Here is a 14,392-nt window from a genome sequence, read left to right as displayed (position 1 = left end):
TAACTCCACCTCTGGACTTGATAAGCACCTGGATTCGGTTAGGAAGTTAATCCACAAGGTTGTGGAGGGACGTCGTATCCCACTCGCTGAGGATTTGATCTTGTAGTTCCACCAAATTGCGGGGATGCTGATGTCGGCGTTCCAACAAGACCCACAGATTTTCAATGGGGTTCAAGTCAAGTGATTTTGGAGGCCAATGAAGATGTAATAGTGTGGGGGATTGTTTATAAAACCAGTCACGTATGTGTCCATCCCGATGAGCTTTGCTGTTGTCATCTTGAGAAGTCAGGGTATCAATAGCATACTCATGATGAGAACGTTGACTGAAAGGCAACACCTCATCATCCAGAAAGTTCAAATAAACATGCTGGTTCATGCTCTGTAATGAACCAGAGAAACAAGGAAATTCCATTTGGTCCTTGTTTCAATGACGGTGAAATCCTGACATTCACCTCCCAGTGGTAGGGAGAGGGCAACGACTACATATAAAAATATTATTTTATATGCAAGCAGCAAACGAATGAAGGGACCGATTATCTCCCGGTATAAGGAGATCCCCTATACCAAGTGCCAACAGTCTCCTTGAGAGTGGATGAGCGGGTATGGGTAAGGGCACTCTATTGTCCTGGGGACAAGAAATTGTTCCCAAAGGGGGAGGAACCAGTTAGGTCAACGGCATTAGGATGCAGAAGGCAACGGAAAACCACTGGATTAAAGATTCTGAGAGATATTCCAATAAATCCACAAGCCATGGCTGCAACGTCAAGATCGGAGCTGACCGTGTGGATCGTCTACCTCCGTTTGGAGACGACATCTTAAGAAGTTCATGCTAGTGGTCACCTCAAAGAGCGGGCCCAATCCATGATACTTGAAACACTGCAAAAACATCACAGACCCACCTCCGGCTTGAACCTGACCTTGCACACATCCAGGACGAAATGCTTCATTTGGCCTTCGGTGCAGTCGATGACGTGCGTCATTGAAATACAGGCAAAAACTTCTTTCATCAGACCACATTACGTTCCATCAGTAAGCTAAGGTCCACGTTCGACGATGATTTCTAGCCCACTGAAGACGCGCCTGTGCCTGTGTGAGTAATGGCCTCTTGCGAGGTGTCCGACTCCAAATGTTCATTGCATGCAGTTCCCGTCGCAATGTTCTCTCGCTAACAGGCTGAGATGGACCTTCATTCACTGATTGCAACAATTCCTGTCGGCTTTGGAAGCGATTTTGATTCACAAGCCGTGAAACGCGTCTCCGGTCTCTCTCAACCACAATACTGACGTCGTGTTTCGTGTAGAACTTGTAGACACGTTCAACAGTCCGCTGCGAAACACCAACAAATCCAGCAACTTCAAGCACCGTATGGCCATGGGCACGGCCAAACACGATTGCCTCTTTTGGCCACTCTGTCAAAACCCTTCATTACCCTTCATTACACTGTCCGCTTGTGCACACGCACAGATGGATCGCTAAGCGTATACAAATGGCGCAGCAAACAGCTCAACCGCACGCGCCCTACCTCTACGTGAGCATAAGGCAATAGCAATCAGTGCGACATTGGTGACTGATTTTTTGTGCGGTGAGTTTATTATCCAATATTTACAGAAATACATCCTAGAGTTATATTTGTTAAGGTCGGGCTGAATGGATCAGATGATAGAGTGCTGGCCTCTTGAGTCCAACTTGGTAAGTTCGATCTTGGCTCTCTCCAGTGATATTTAACTCAAATGCGCCAGTCTCGGATCGATAGATTTACTGGCACTTAAAAGAATTACTTCGGAACAAAATTTCGGCACTTCGGCATCTCCAAAAACCGTAAAGGTAGTTAGTGGGACGTATAAATAATAATTATAATTTCGTGTGGCTATTTCTAGCCGAGTGTAGCCCTTGTAAGACAGACCCTCCGATAAGGGTGGGCGGCATCTGCTATGTGTAGGTAACTGCGTGTTATTGTGGTGAAGGATAGTGTTATATGTGGTGTGTGAGTTGCAGGGATGTTGGGGACAGCACAAACACCCAACCCCCGAGCCATTGGAATTAACCAATGAAGGTTAAAATCCCCGACCTGACCGGGAATCGAACCCGGCACCCTTTAAACCGAAGGCCAGAACGCTGACCATTCAGCCAACGAGTCGGACAAAACTCGTGTCCTCATCCGGAGGTGGTGCAGCTCTTTTCAGGCACACCCCCATTGTAGGTGAGCTGCATGTACCATTTCAACCACATACCAGTCCTCCTGCCATTCTTTAATTTCTGGCAGTACCGGGAATCGAACCCGGGCCCCCGAGTACGGCAGCGAATAACACTAAACGTTACGCTACGGAGGCGGACAATGGGACGTAAAACCAGTGTTATTATTATTATTGCCGGGCTGAGTGGCTCAGACGGTTAAGGCGCTGGCCTTCTGACCCCAACATGGCAGGTTCGATCCTGGCTCAGTCCGGTGGTATTTGAAGGTGCTCAAATACGACAGCCTCGTGTCGGTAGATTTACTGGCACGTAAAAGACCTCCTGCGGGACTAAATTCCGGCACCTCGGCGTCTCCGAAAACCGTAAAAGAGTAGTTAGTGGGACGTAAAACAAGTAACATTAAATTAAATTAAATTATTATTATTATTATTATTATTATTATTATTATTATTATTATTATTATTATTATTATTATTATTATTATTATTATTATTATTATTATTATTATTATTATTATTTGCTTTACACGCACCGACACAGATAGGTCTTATGACGACCACGAGATAGGAAAGGGCTAGGAGTGGGAAGGAAGTGACCGTGGCCTTGATTAAGGTATAGCCCCAGCATTTGCCTGGTGTGAACATGAGGAAAACACGGAAAACCATCTTCAGAGGTGCCGACATTGGGGTTCGAACACACTATCTTCTGAATGCAAGCTAACAGCTACATGACTCAAGCCACTTGCTCGCTTTATTATTATTATTATTATTATTATTATTATTATTATTATTATTATTATTATTATTATAAGAATACCGTACTCGGGAATGCAATATTTAATATGAACATCATATGCATGTAAATATAGCTGAATCTGGAGACTACCTTCTTTCTTATGGTTAGCAACTTGAGGCCAATGAAGGAGTCTGCTAGTCTTCTTTGTAAACTTACGCATATTACGGAGTGGTAATCGCTGCTGAGGACTCCCTCATAGTGTATGTCTCTGTGGACCCACTATGAATTGTGGGTAAGACCTTATGTGCCTGAAACGCTCAGTCTTAAACTAACTAATGACGAGATTACCATTGATTTTGTCATTCATTTTGTGAATGAGAGTATACTAATAACGAATTCGTACTTCTAAGTGAAACATGTGCTGCGGGTCGGTATTTATCCCCTCAGCATTATCACAGCCGTATTTAGAGGCGCAATGACGCTATATTTCTCTGATAAACTTCTAATTGGTCCGCCTCTGTGGTGTAGTGGTTAGTGTGATTAGCTGCTACCCCCGGAGGCCGGGGTTCGATTCCCGGCTCTGCCACGAAATTTGAAAAGTGGTACGAGGGCTGGAACGGGGTCCACTCAGCCTCGGGAGGTCAACTGAGTAGAGGTGGGTTCGATTCCCACCTCAGTCATCCTGGAAGTGGTTTTCCGTGGTTTTCCAGTTCTCCTCAGGTAAATGCCGGGATGGTATCTAACTTAGGCCACGGCCGCTTCCTTCCCACTTCCTTGTCTATCCCTTCCAATCTTCCCATCCACCCTACAAGGCCCCTGTTCAGCATAGCAGGTGAGGCCGCCTGGGCGAGGTACTGGTCATACTCCCCAGTTGTATCCCCCGACCCAGAGTCTGAAGCTCCAGGACACTGCCCTTGAGGCGGTAGAGTTGGGATCCCTCGCTGAGTCCGAGGGAAAACCGAACCTGGAGGGTAAACAGATTACGAACGAACGAAATTCTAATTGGTTATTTTCCTTATTTAACTCTCTCTCTCTCTAATTTCTCTGTCCCGTTCTTTACGGGTGTTATTTTTTTAAAGGAGATATACATAAGTAATTATTCCAAATGCCTCCCTTCCTTCTATACTCGTGCTTTCAGAAACATGCACAATTTTTTTCTTTTCTTTAACTTCCATTAAAATGTTAATGTTTTCCTCTAAAATGACGTTCTCTGCCATTACAAGTGGGAAGGAATAGAAGGTCTCTAAAAGCAGGCAGGTTGCAGGGAACGTAAAATCCATAACTGGCACTGGTTGCTCTACACGTATTGAACTCAGGCTTAACATCCGGGTCACTGCCCAGTATGCAGAAAAATAAATTCTAGTCTGTTCTTCTAATACTGGACAAAACTGTTCAGGCATAGCGCTTAATATATCCAAAAAAAAGTGTATTTAGGATTATGTAAAGGATAGCTAAATCTAGAGACTACTTTCTAGTCGTTAATCAACTTCCCAACAAGCCGAAGGCATTATCGGGGTGACGATGCTCTTTTCTATAATCGGGGCCATGATGTTATATAGCTTAATAGTTGGTCGTCGTCACCTTCATTTGAAGAGAGAAGACCTCCGCCCCTAAGCGAGTACCTGTGGAACTTAATTGACTGTGTAATATTTCATTGGCAACTACTGGCACCCACACGAATCTGGTATATCTTACACGTAATTGTGCCAGGCACCTCTCTCTAATTTTCAACGACCAAACTCCCTTGCCTCTCTAAAGAACCAGAGAAACAAGGAAATGCCATTTGGTCCTTGTTTCGATGACAGTAAAATCCTGAAATTCACCTCCCCGTGGTAGAGAGGGGGCAACGACTGCATATAAAAATAATATTTTATATGCAGGCGGCTAACGAATGAAGGGACCGATTATCTCCCGGTATAAGGAGATCCCCTATACAAAGTGCCAACAGTCTCTTTGAGAGTGGATGAGCGGGTATGGGTAAGGACACTCTGTTGTCCTGGGGACAAGAAATTGTTCCCAAAGGCGGAGGAACCAGTTTGGTCAACGGCATTAGGATGCAGAAGGCAACGGAAAACCACTACATTAAAGATCATGAGAGATATTCCAATAAATCCACATGGCATGGCTGAAACGTCAAGATCGGAGCTGGCCGTGTGGATCGTCTACCTCCGTTTGGAGACGACGGCTTAAGAAAAAGAAACTCCCTTGCTCAGATCTTGTTCTTTAACTTAACTCTTAACTAGAATTTTTTGGACTGGTTGTGTAACTCCATTCGTATTAATGTATATGAAGAAGTATGGGTGTATTGCAATTCTTAACATAAAATCTCATTCTAAAACAAAATACTTTGCACCAGCGGTGCTAACCCTTTGAGAGACCGAGGTCAAGTAAAGTAAGACGAGGCCCGGTCCCAACATATTTACTCGTAAATACGTTTCCATCATTTTAAATTCATGTTATTATTATTATTATTTAAAAATATATTTTTGTAATCACCTTGCAGGCAATTTTATTACCGGTTATAAACAGTGGTATTTCCTAAGCTACTTTGTCACTAATATTTTCTCAACCGATATTATTTAGTAAGATTTTTAGACTTTAGAGCTTAGAGACAATCTGGGTCTGTTACTTTCGACACAGTCACGAAAATTATACTCCTATGAGTATTCTACTATGAAACATGCTGAGAAAAGTACAATGACAAATTCCAAGGAATATCTCGCGGCCCTGTATAACTGAAGCCAGAGCCTGGTTCCGGGCTGCTGTTCTTCGGTTCAGAAACACTGCTTTACATGATCGCATACACGATTGGTTATTTTACTCTCTGTACATAATGTCTCAAAGCAAACGTCTCGATTAATGTTCAGTTTCGGTGAAAACGTTTAGGGGAAGAAATGGTTTTCTCTTCATCTTTATTTGTTCCGTTATTAAGCTCAGGTCAGTTGTATTCTCCTGAGTGTGTGGCTAGATGAAGTGTGGGATTCCATGCAGTGGCTTCTTGTGTTAACCAGGGTTATCATACATCCTCTATTGCCCGTGCATATCCACTTTTTTCGTCAGTAAAATGTCTGTTCATACGGGTTTTCATTTCAGATTAACAACTCCGGTTTTTCCCAGTTTTGTACAAACATTTAAAACGTTAAAAACATAAAATACCCACTAGATGTTATGGTAAATCGACTGGATTTTTCATTGCAATCATCAATACAATCGATGCACATACCTTACTGATAACGACCGATCGCATAAAACAATCTAGAACTCCATGATATATTTTCTTTGTTGAATCATGGTAGGTGCAGTTGAATTGGTTAACGCTCGGTTATTGTATTTGTTTGGTTACATTTGGAAATAGAATTGCCGAAACAAAAATTTAAGTTCACTGGTAAATTTTAAATAACGTACACTTGTTACCAAAAGGGAGACGATGATGATTTTAAAGCTGAATGTACTGTTTGCAGTGTTGATAGTTACGTTTCGTTAGCAGATACATGATCGTTACATTTATTCTTCAGTGAAAGGAATGTTAAAATGGTTGGGTAAAATACGATCTGATAAATATGATGGGGCAAAACAAGACAATAACTGACATATCTTAATCTGTATTTTGAGATATAATTTGCGACAACTTTCACTAAACTGTTTGCAATTAATGTAAATTTACGCTTAAGGCTGCAATATCGTAGTGTGCTCATGCATTTACATGTAAAAATGTAATTGGTACGTTAACTTGTTAAGTTTTGAGGAAGTGCCCTCTTTTTTGAGTCATACTATCTGGTAACCCCGGTCTTTACAGGATAAATCTATTCGATTAACCCATGAACTCCTGCCTAATAGAGGTGGTAAAACCCAAGATAACATGCGCCTTTTTCAGAATAAACATATTATGTCGGAAGAGTTTACTCATGGAAGCACAACATACGAGTGAAGAGGGATGTTAGGCCCCTTTAAGCAACAAGCATTATTGCGTTTGTGAGATCCAGTAAATATTTCATGTTCCCGTCTTTCAAAACTCTTATCATCCTTTTCTAAGTAGCGTTATTGTTCGAGTGGCCGAGAATCGATCTTTCTTAGACGATTAATGTAATGAGGGGTTGCATAATCCTGGAAATCGATTACTGTTATTTTCTTTACCGAACTATAAAAGGCGGACCACTCAGCGTAGAGATACGATTTTAATTTCTATATATTCATAAAATTGTCCCCATCCGTATCAATTGCACTCGAAGTCTCCAAAAATGAAACATTTCTCCGAGTGATAGTGATATTTGATTTTTTTTTTTCTATTTGCATTACGTCGCACCGACATAGATATGTCTTATGGCGACGAGATATTTGATTTTAGTTTTACAAGAGAAGATACTGTCTGAATGATGCATTTATTTATTTATTTATTTATTTATTTATTTATTTATTTATTTATTTACTTATTTATTTTATTTATTTATTTATTTATTTATTTATTTATTTATTTATTTATTTATTTATTTATTTATTTATTTATTTATTTATTTATTTATTTATTTATTTATTTATTTATTTATTTATTTGATGGTAGTGATATTATTTCTGTAAGTTGAAAGCCAATGACATAAGAGAGTTTTCGCATATTAGCCATTCGCTAAACGTTTGACGCTATATTGACGTAATTAATGAATGAGCCAATCGGAGCCATTCATCTTACGTTATTGAGATAAGCGGCTCGGTCATCACTAGGTGGTTAGCATGACATGATCTACCAGCGGATCTCAAACATCTTGATGTTTGATGCGTGTTAACACTGTAAACGTCTAAGACAAAAATAAAAAATAAAAATCTTACAAACTACAATTTAGAGATCGGGTGTAATTAGTGAGTAGGCGTAATTGTAATATTTAAGGTAAAAATAGTAATTAATTGTAATAAAATAACTTGAATTGCAATAAATGATTACTCTATTCCCAGTTCCCAGCGACCGGATCTAGGGGGTGGGTATATTATATTATATTATATTATATTATATTATATTATATTATATTATATTATATTATATTATATTATATTATATTATATTATATTATATTATATTATATTATATTATATTATATTATATGTCAATGTTCCATTGGATAGAACTGATAGTTAGGATTAGATAGTCCAATTTTCAAACATTTTGAGTATAAATATATTGACTTTTGTGTTAAATATAATATGTAAAAATTCATGCCTTTGCTGGCGAGACCTAGTGTTTACAGAGAGTGCACTATGTCTTCTGGAATGGGAAAGAGCAATTTTGTTACTTTCATTGATCTGCCTCAGTCTTATCCTTGGCTTTGACAATATGAAAGTGACTGAGGTACATATATAATTTCGTGTGGCTATTTCTAGCCGGGTGCAGCCCTTGTAAGGCAGACCCTGCGATGAGGTTGGGCGGCATCTGCCACGTATAGCTAACTGCGTGTTATTGTGGTGGAGGATAGCGTCATGTGTGGTGTGTGAGGTGCAGGGATGTTGGGAACAGCACAAACACCCAGCCCCCGAAATATTGGAATTAACCAATGAAGGTTAAAATCCCCGACCCGGCCGGGAATCAAACCCGGGGCCGTCTGAACCGAAGGCCAGTACGCTGACCATTCAGCCAACAAGTCGGACAGTGACTGAGGTAAGAGCGATGCTAGTATTGCCATTCCTTATGCAGCCAGTCCCTGCTATGAATGTTGTGAAAATCTTGCTCATAGGGTCGATTTGTGCGTGTATTTCAGTGGGCTTTGCAGACTGATATGTAATAGCAACGTCTGGCTCAGTGAGGAAAGCAACGGGAAACTACCTCACTCCTCATTTCCCTACGACGCCTCTTCAGTGATGCTTAGGCCGTCTATGACAGCTGATGTTTGAGCTGTTGAGGATCCAACCAGCCTTTGGGTTGACGACTAAACATACACACATGTAAAATTCAGTGCTAACAAAAAATGCATCGTAAAATAGTATCATTGTGATTAAATTTGTTGGTTTCGTGATATTATGATGGTAATGCTCCATTTATAGCAGAATGAAACTGACGAGAATAAAGTAATTTTAAATATGTATTAAGAACGTATTTCAGATTGAGTCTAGGAGACCCAAAACGTACGCTCACATAACATACCGTGACCCTTTCACTGGCGGGTTAAATATGACGTAACTCACTGTTTGATTAACTCAGTGTAGGAATTCAACTTGCTATGGTTGCTGTATTACAAATAAAGTTAAAGGAGTGAGGTTAATTATGTTCTACATTTTGTGTTTTGTTTAAAATAATGTTCTGTCTCTCCTGAAAAGATTAAAAGGTGGCACTTACAACGTTTTGGCATGGCAGTCTTCAGCTACTGACATAAAAAGGGGAAGATTCAAAAAGTCTACCCAAACAGCTTCGAAGGTGAGATAGAGTAACGTTAAGCAGCACGCAGATCCACCATTTTATGGTGAAATTAGAGCTCGGAACTCGCGCTAAAATTAGTATAAATCTGGAGCCGGTAATGTAGTTCGTTTCGTCTAAGTGAGGTACATCGATATCTCTATAATATTTGTGAGAGGAAATTTGACTACGTGCGTGAAAAATTTGGAAATAGTTGAGAATCTTCACTATCTTAATTGAAAGAAGGTCCCCATGAACCTACTACGCTGGCGTAGCAGGGGGAGAGGTGATACTCCCACGTGGCGCGTCCCATGTGGCGGATAGGGGGATCCAAACCGGCTTGCCGGCGGACTTGAACGAAATAAAATAGCTCTCGCGGACCAAACACACAACACCCTGCGGATGGGGGACACAGACGAACAATACACCCACGATATCCAATGACTGTCGTAAGAGGTGGCTAAAAGGGGTGACTAAGGGATGATCGAATTAGAACCATGAGACTACTTGTAATTAGTACCATCACGCAGAGAACACCATGGGTCGCTTTTAATTGCGCGTAGTACCACTATGTTAGGTACACAATAGGTCTGTGATTAGCAGCGACAATGTGTGAATCGTGGTGAGTTTTACAGTACCTGTGATTAGTACCACTAAATGAGCGACACCGTGGGTCTGCCTTTCCTGTGATTAGTACCCACTATGTGAGGAACACCGCGGGACAGTACGAGTTCCTGTGATTAGTACACCTATGTGAGGGACACCATAGGTTTGCGTTGCCTGTAAATGGCGCTGCAATGTGAGAAATACCATAGGTCTGTGGTACATGTGCACAATACATTACCTGTGAGTACGCGTAGTACCATAATGTGTGGAATACCGCGAGTCTACGCTACTTTTGTTTAGTACCGCAACATGACAAATTCAATGGTTCTATTTTTCTAGCGATAAGTACCATCATGAGTGGCTGATGACCTAGATTTTGGACTCCTTTAGACTAAAACCATCATCGATTTAGTATTACTGCTTCCGTCTAGATGAACCCAGAAACACCCATAAGATGTAATAGAATCGATAAAGATTGGAAATAGATAGATAGATAGATAGATAGATAGATAGATAGATAGATAGATAGATAGATAGATAGATAGATAGATAGATAGATAGAATTTTACAATTTGTTTTCGTCGCAGCGACACAGATAGGTCTTACGGCGACAATGGAACAGGAAAGGGCTAGGAGTGAAAAGGTGGCGGCCGTGGCCTCAATTAAGGTACATCCCCAGCATTTGTCTGGTGTGAAAACGAGAAACCACGGAAAGCCATCATCAAGGCGACAACTTGCTGTCGTTCTACGAGTTCATCTCATGGAGATATTTTGAGCACGCTCTTTGAAAACTTCCGTGATTTAGAAGCAATAACAAGAGGAGAGACCATTCAGAGGTGGAAAAATTCTCTCTAAACCTTCACTCTGCGCAGTCCTTATTTCTAACACACGCTCAGCACCCTCACAACATACTCTACGCCCGCGGCGTCGACACAATCTCCGCACGTTTATGTATTCAATTTTATTACAGAACTTCTCTTATGAGACTACCGTCTGGTATTCAAACGTAATCTAAACAAAATCTCGCGCGGTACCGCTGCACATGTGTCTGGAATGCAGGCGATGGTGTTTGTCTCACAGAGTACTCGTAATTCAAGAGCAAACCTACATTAAAATCCGAAGCGGCTGGCAAGAAATTCCTGTCCGAAATAATGTAAAGGCAAAAACTAAATACCGACACACTTACAGCAACACATACCTAAGTAAGGAAGATCTCTGGCAATATTTGCTGTAATGTAACTAAACATTTTATGTAACTGACCAAATATTTCTAATCACAACTATGCATTCAGCATAACCAAACTTAAGCCTGGCAGAGTAAAAAGGAAAAATGTTAAGATGATCAGTGCAATATGTAAGTAAAGAACTCATAACGCTGAAGTTTACTCACTTAAACCGAGTGTTGTTTTTTATATGATCGCGCCGGAGTTTTCTATACCCTTTCCTTCTGGTATTTAGAGGAACATTAGCCTGCTCGAAGCTCTCGATATCTAACGAGACGATTACTAGAGCACTGTTGATTCCGTCGTTTACTTTATGAACAACAATGGTTATCAAACCTTTTTCAAATTTACTCAGAGAACATACTAACTAACTGCTAACTTGTCTCAGTCTCATTCTTGGCTTTGACAGTATGAAAGTGTCTGAGGTATGAACGATGCTAGTAATACCATTCCTTGTACAGCCAGTCCCTGTTATGTATGGTGTGAAACTATCGCTCATAGGGTCAGTTGGTGCATGCATTTCAGTGTGCTTGACAGACTGATATGTAATAGCAACTTCTGGCCCAGCGAAGAAAGCAACGGGAAACTACCTCGCTCCTCAATTCCCTAGTATGGCTCTTCAGTGATGCTTAGGCTATCTATGACAGCTGTTGGTGGAGCTGTTGAGGATCAAAACAGCCTTCGGGCTGAATAACCAACAAACAAATAAACAAACAAACACATATGCTTTCAAAAATTAAGTTATTAAATTAAATGTCTTGTCCGCCTCTGTGGTGTAGTGGTTAGCGTGATTAGCTGCCACCCCCGGAGGCCCGGGTTCGATTCCTGGCTCTGCCACGAAATTTTTGAAAAGTGGTACGAGGGCTGGAACGGGGTCCACTCAGCCTCGGGAGGTCAACTGAGTAGAGGTGGGTTCGATTCCCACCTCAGCCATCCTGGAAGTGGTTTTCCGTGGTTTCCCACTTCTCCTCCAGGCGGATGCCGGGATGGTACCTAACTTAAGGCCACGGCCGCTTCCTTCCCTCTTCCTTGCCTATCCCTTCCAATCTTCCCATCCCTCCACAAGGCCCCTGTTCAGCATAGCAGGTGAGGCCGCCTGGGCGAGGTACTGGTCATACTCCCCAGTTGTATCCCCTGACCAAGAGTCTGAGGCTCCAGGACACTGCCCTTAAGGCAGTAGAGGTGGGATCCCTCGCTAAGTCCGAGGGAAAAACCGAACCTGGAGGGTAAACAGATGATGATGATGATGATGATAAATTAAATGTCTTAATCCATGTTCTTCTAAATTTCCTAATAAAATTAAACTGTGATATTCTTCAAAACTTTTCCCTTAAAAATGTTGCGAGTGACTGAAAATATCATTGTTTGGCGCTTTAATGGAGGAGGTACTATTCACTATTATGGGTAAAAGAAATACATTTTTCAAACCGTTTCTTTCCTTTTCTCATTCTTTTTCTTATTTTTCCCATTTACCTAGGGTCGGTACTTCGTATAGATTTAGCCCATTTTTGTGGACCAAGGCCTTTTCTGACGTCAACCCCATGTGGAAGGATGCATTCCCTATTGCGTGTTTCTGTGGTGATTTTTAGTGTGATGTATTGAATGTAAATGAAGATGTGTATTAAGACGAGCACAGACACTAGACAAGGTTAAAATACCCTATCCGCTTGTAAGTGAACCCGAGGCCCTCTGAACCGAAGACTAATCGAGGAGCCGGACAATCTTTCCTTTTATAGACTATATTTTTCTCTTCAGTCTGTGGGAATTGTTTAATTCTATATCCTCAACTTCAGAGGACATGTTCTTAAATGTCCACATATGTCTCTTCCTACGTCTCATTCTGATAACTTATAATTTTATTTAAGGTTTTCATCATAATTCAAAAACAATTGCAGATATCTTCATGAAATTGTACGTGTAGTGTGCTTTTATTTATACAAATAGCATGCCCTACGCTCTTTTCTTTTTCAGACATTAGCAAGTAGAGCGAAATTAGAAAAAAATATATGGAAGGTGACGGGTAATGAAAGAAAATATTTTGTGAAGGATTGTCGTAGAGATTCTATAGTATGCTGTATTTTGTTGTTGTTGTTGTTTTTGTTGTTATGAGTCTTCAAGTCATTTCCAGCAAAACAATAATATGAATATTCAAATAATTGTAGTATTAATTGTGCTAATCCAATTTAGCTGCAAATAAATTGAATCCAAATATGCATATATGATAAGATTTGCAACATTTTATCAGAGTGGCGTTTGTAGTTCCAGAGCTAAAAAATAATGGCTTTTACTAAGTTTAATCTGGAGCAAGATAATACGCCCCATTAAAACACAAATCATCACATTTCTATCTGCTAAATACAATTTAATTTGACGTCAAGTTACTCTTCGAAAACGCATTCAGTAGTACCGAATAAACATTATCATTTAAGCGTTTGTATATCATAGCATACATTTAATTGCTATCCTAATCTACCACTCAACACGCCTTTAGGAGCTTTATTCACAAAGCTTAAGTTTTCGGTCTTGTTTACACGTACTGAAAGACAAACAGAATCACTGTGAGGGGGAAGAGCTCTCTCATTAGATGAGAAACTACCATTCGTGATCTTGTATTCCCCACATATTTGAGATAGCTGCAAGAAGAAACTTCTCACCGAAACCAATACTTGAATGTTATCTTTGAAGTAAAGTTTCTCCGGGTCATGTAATGGCTTTTGCAGTTTCTTTGGCTGCTCCTTTGATCTGCAGTGTGGCTCCAGAAGAGGCGCCCCCAGTGTTTCTAAACTTGATGGAACAAACGCAATTCCGAGGGAATCTATCGGGCGCTCAGAATTCCTGGACTAGACAGATACATTTTAGTTGAACGTATAAAACATAACAAACAACTAGCAATAGCTTTAGAAGTTTTACCGTGAAAAACTAGGATATGTCTTGAATTTGACAGTCTCATTAAGTCATTAGCACTGATGTTGTCAGACAAGACAACTCATTTCAAAATTTTTGTAAAATTGTCTCCAATTTTGTGGAATTTATGTCAGGATACAAACATTTTCCCCCAGTATGCATAATAATTGTTGAATATAGGATCTAACGGGAATAGAAAAATCCTTTTGAATCAAACTGTCATCACTGATCTGCAATTAGGGCTGCCGCCCAGATGACCAATTCCCTGTCAGTTGCTTACCTCGTCTTTTCTTCAATGATTTCAAAGAACATTTATCAAATTTATCTTCCTATAAACGAGTATTTGCCCCAGTTTATC

Source organism: Anabrus simplex, chromosome 4, assembly GCF_040414725.1.
Source record: "Anabrus simplex isolate iqAnaSimp1 chromosome 4, ASM4041472v1, whole genome shotgun sequence".
NCBI lineage: Eukaryota > Metazoa > Arthropoda > Insecta > Orthoptera > Tettigoniidae > Anabrus > Anabrus simplex.
The sequence above is the reverse complement of the archived record's forward strand: the minus strand, read 5'-3'. Positions refer to the sequence as shown.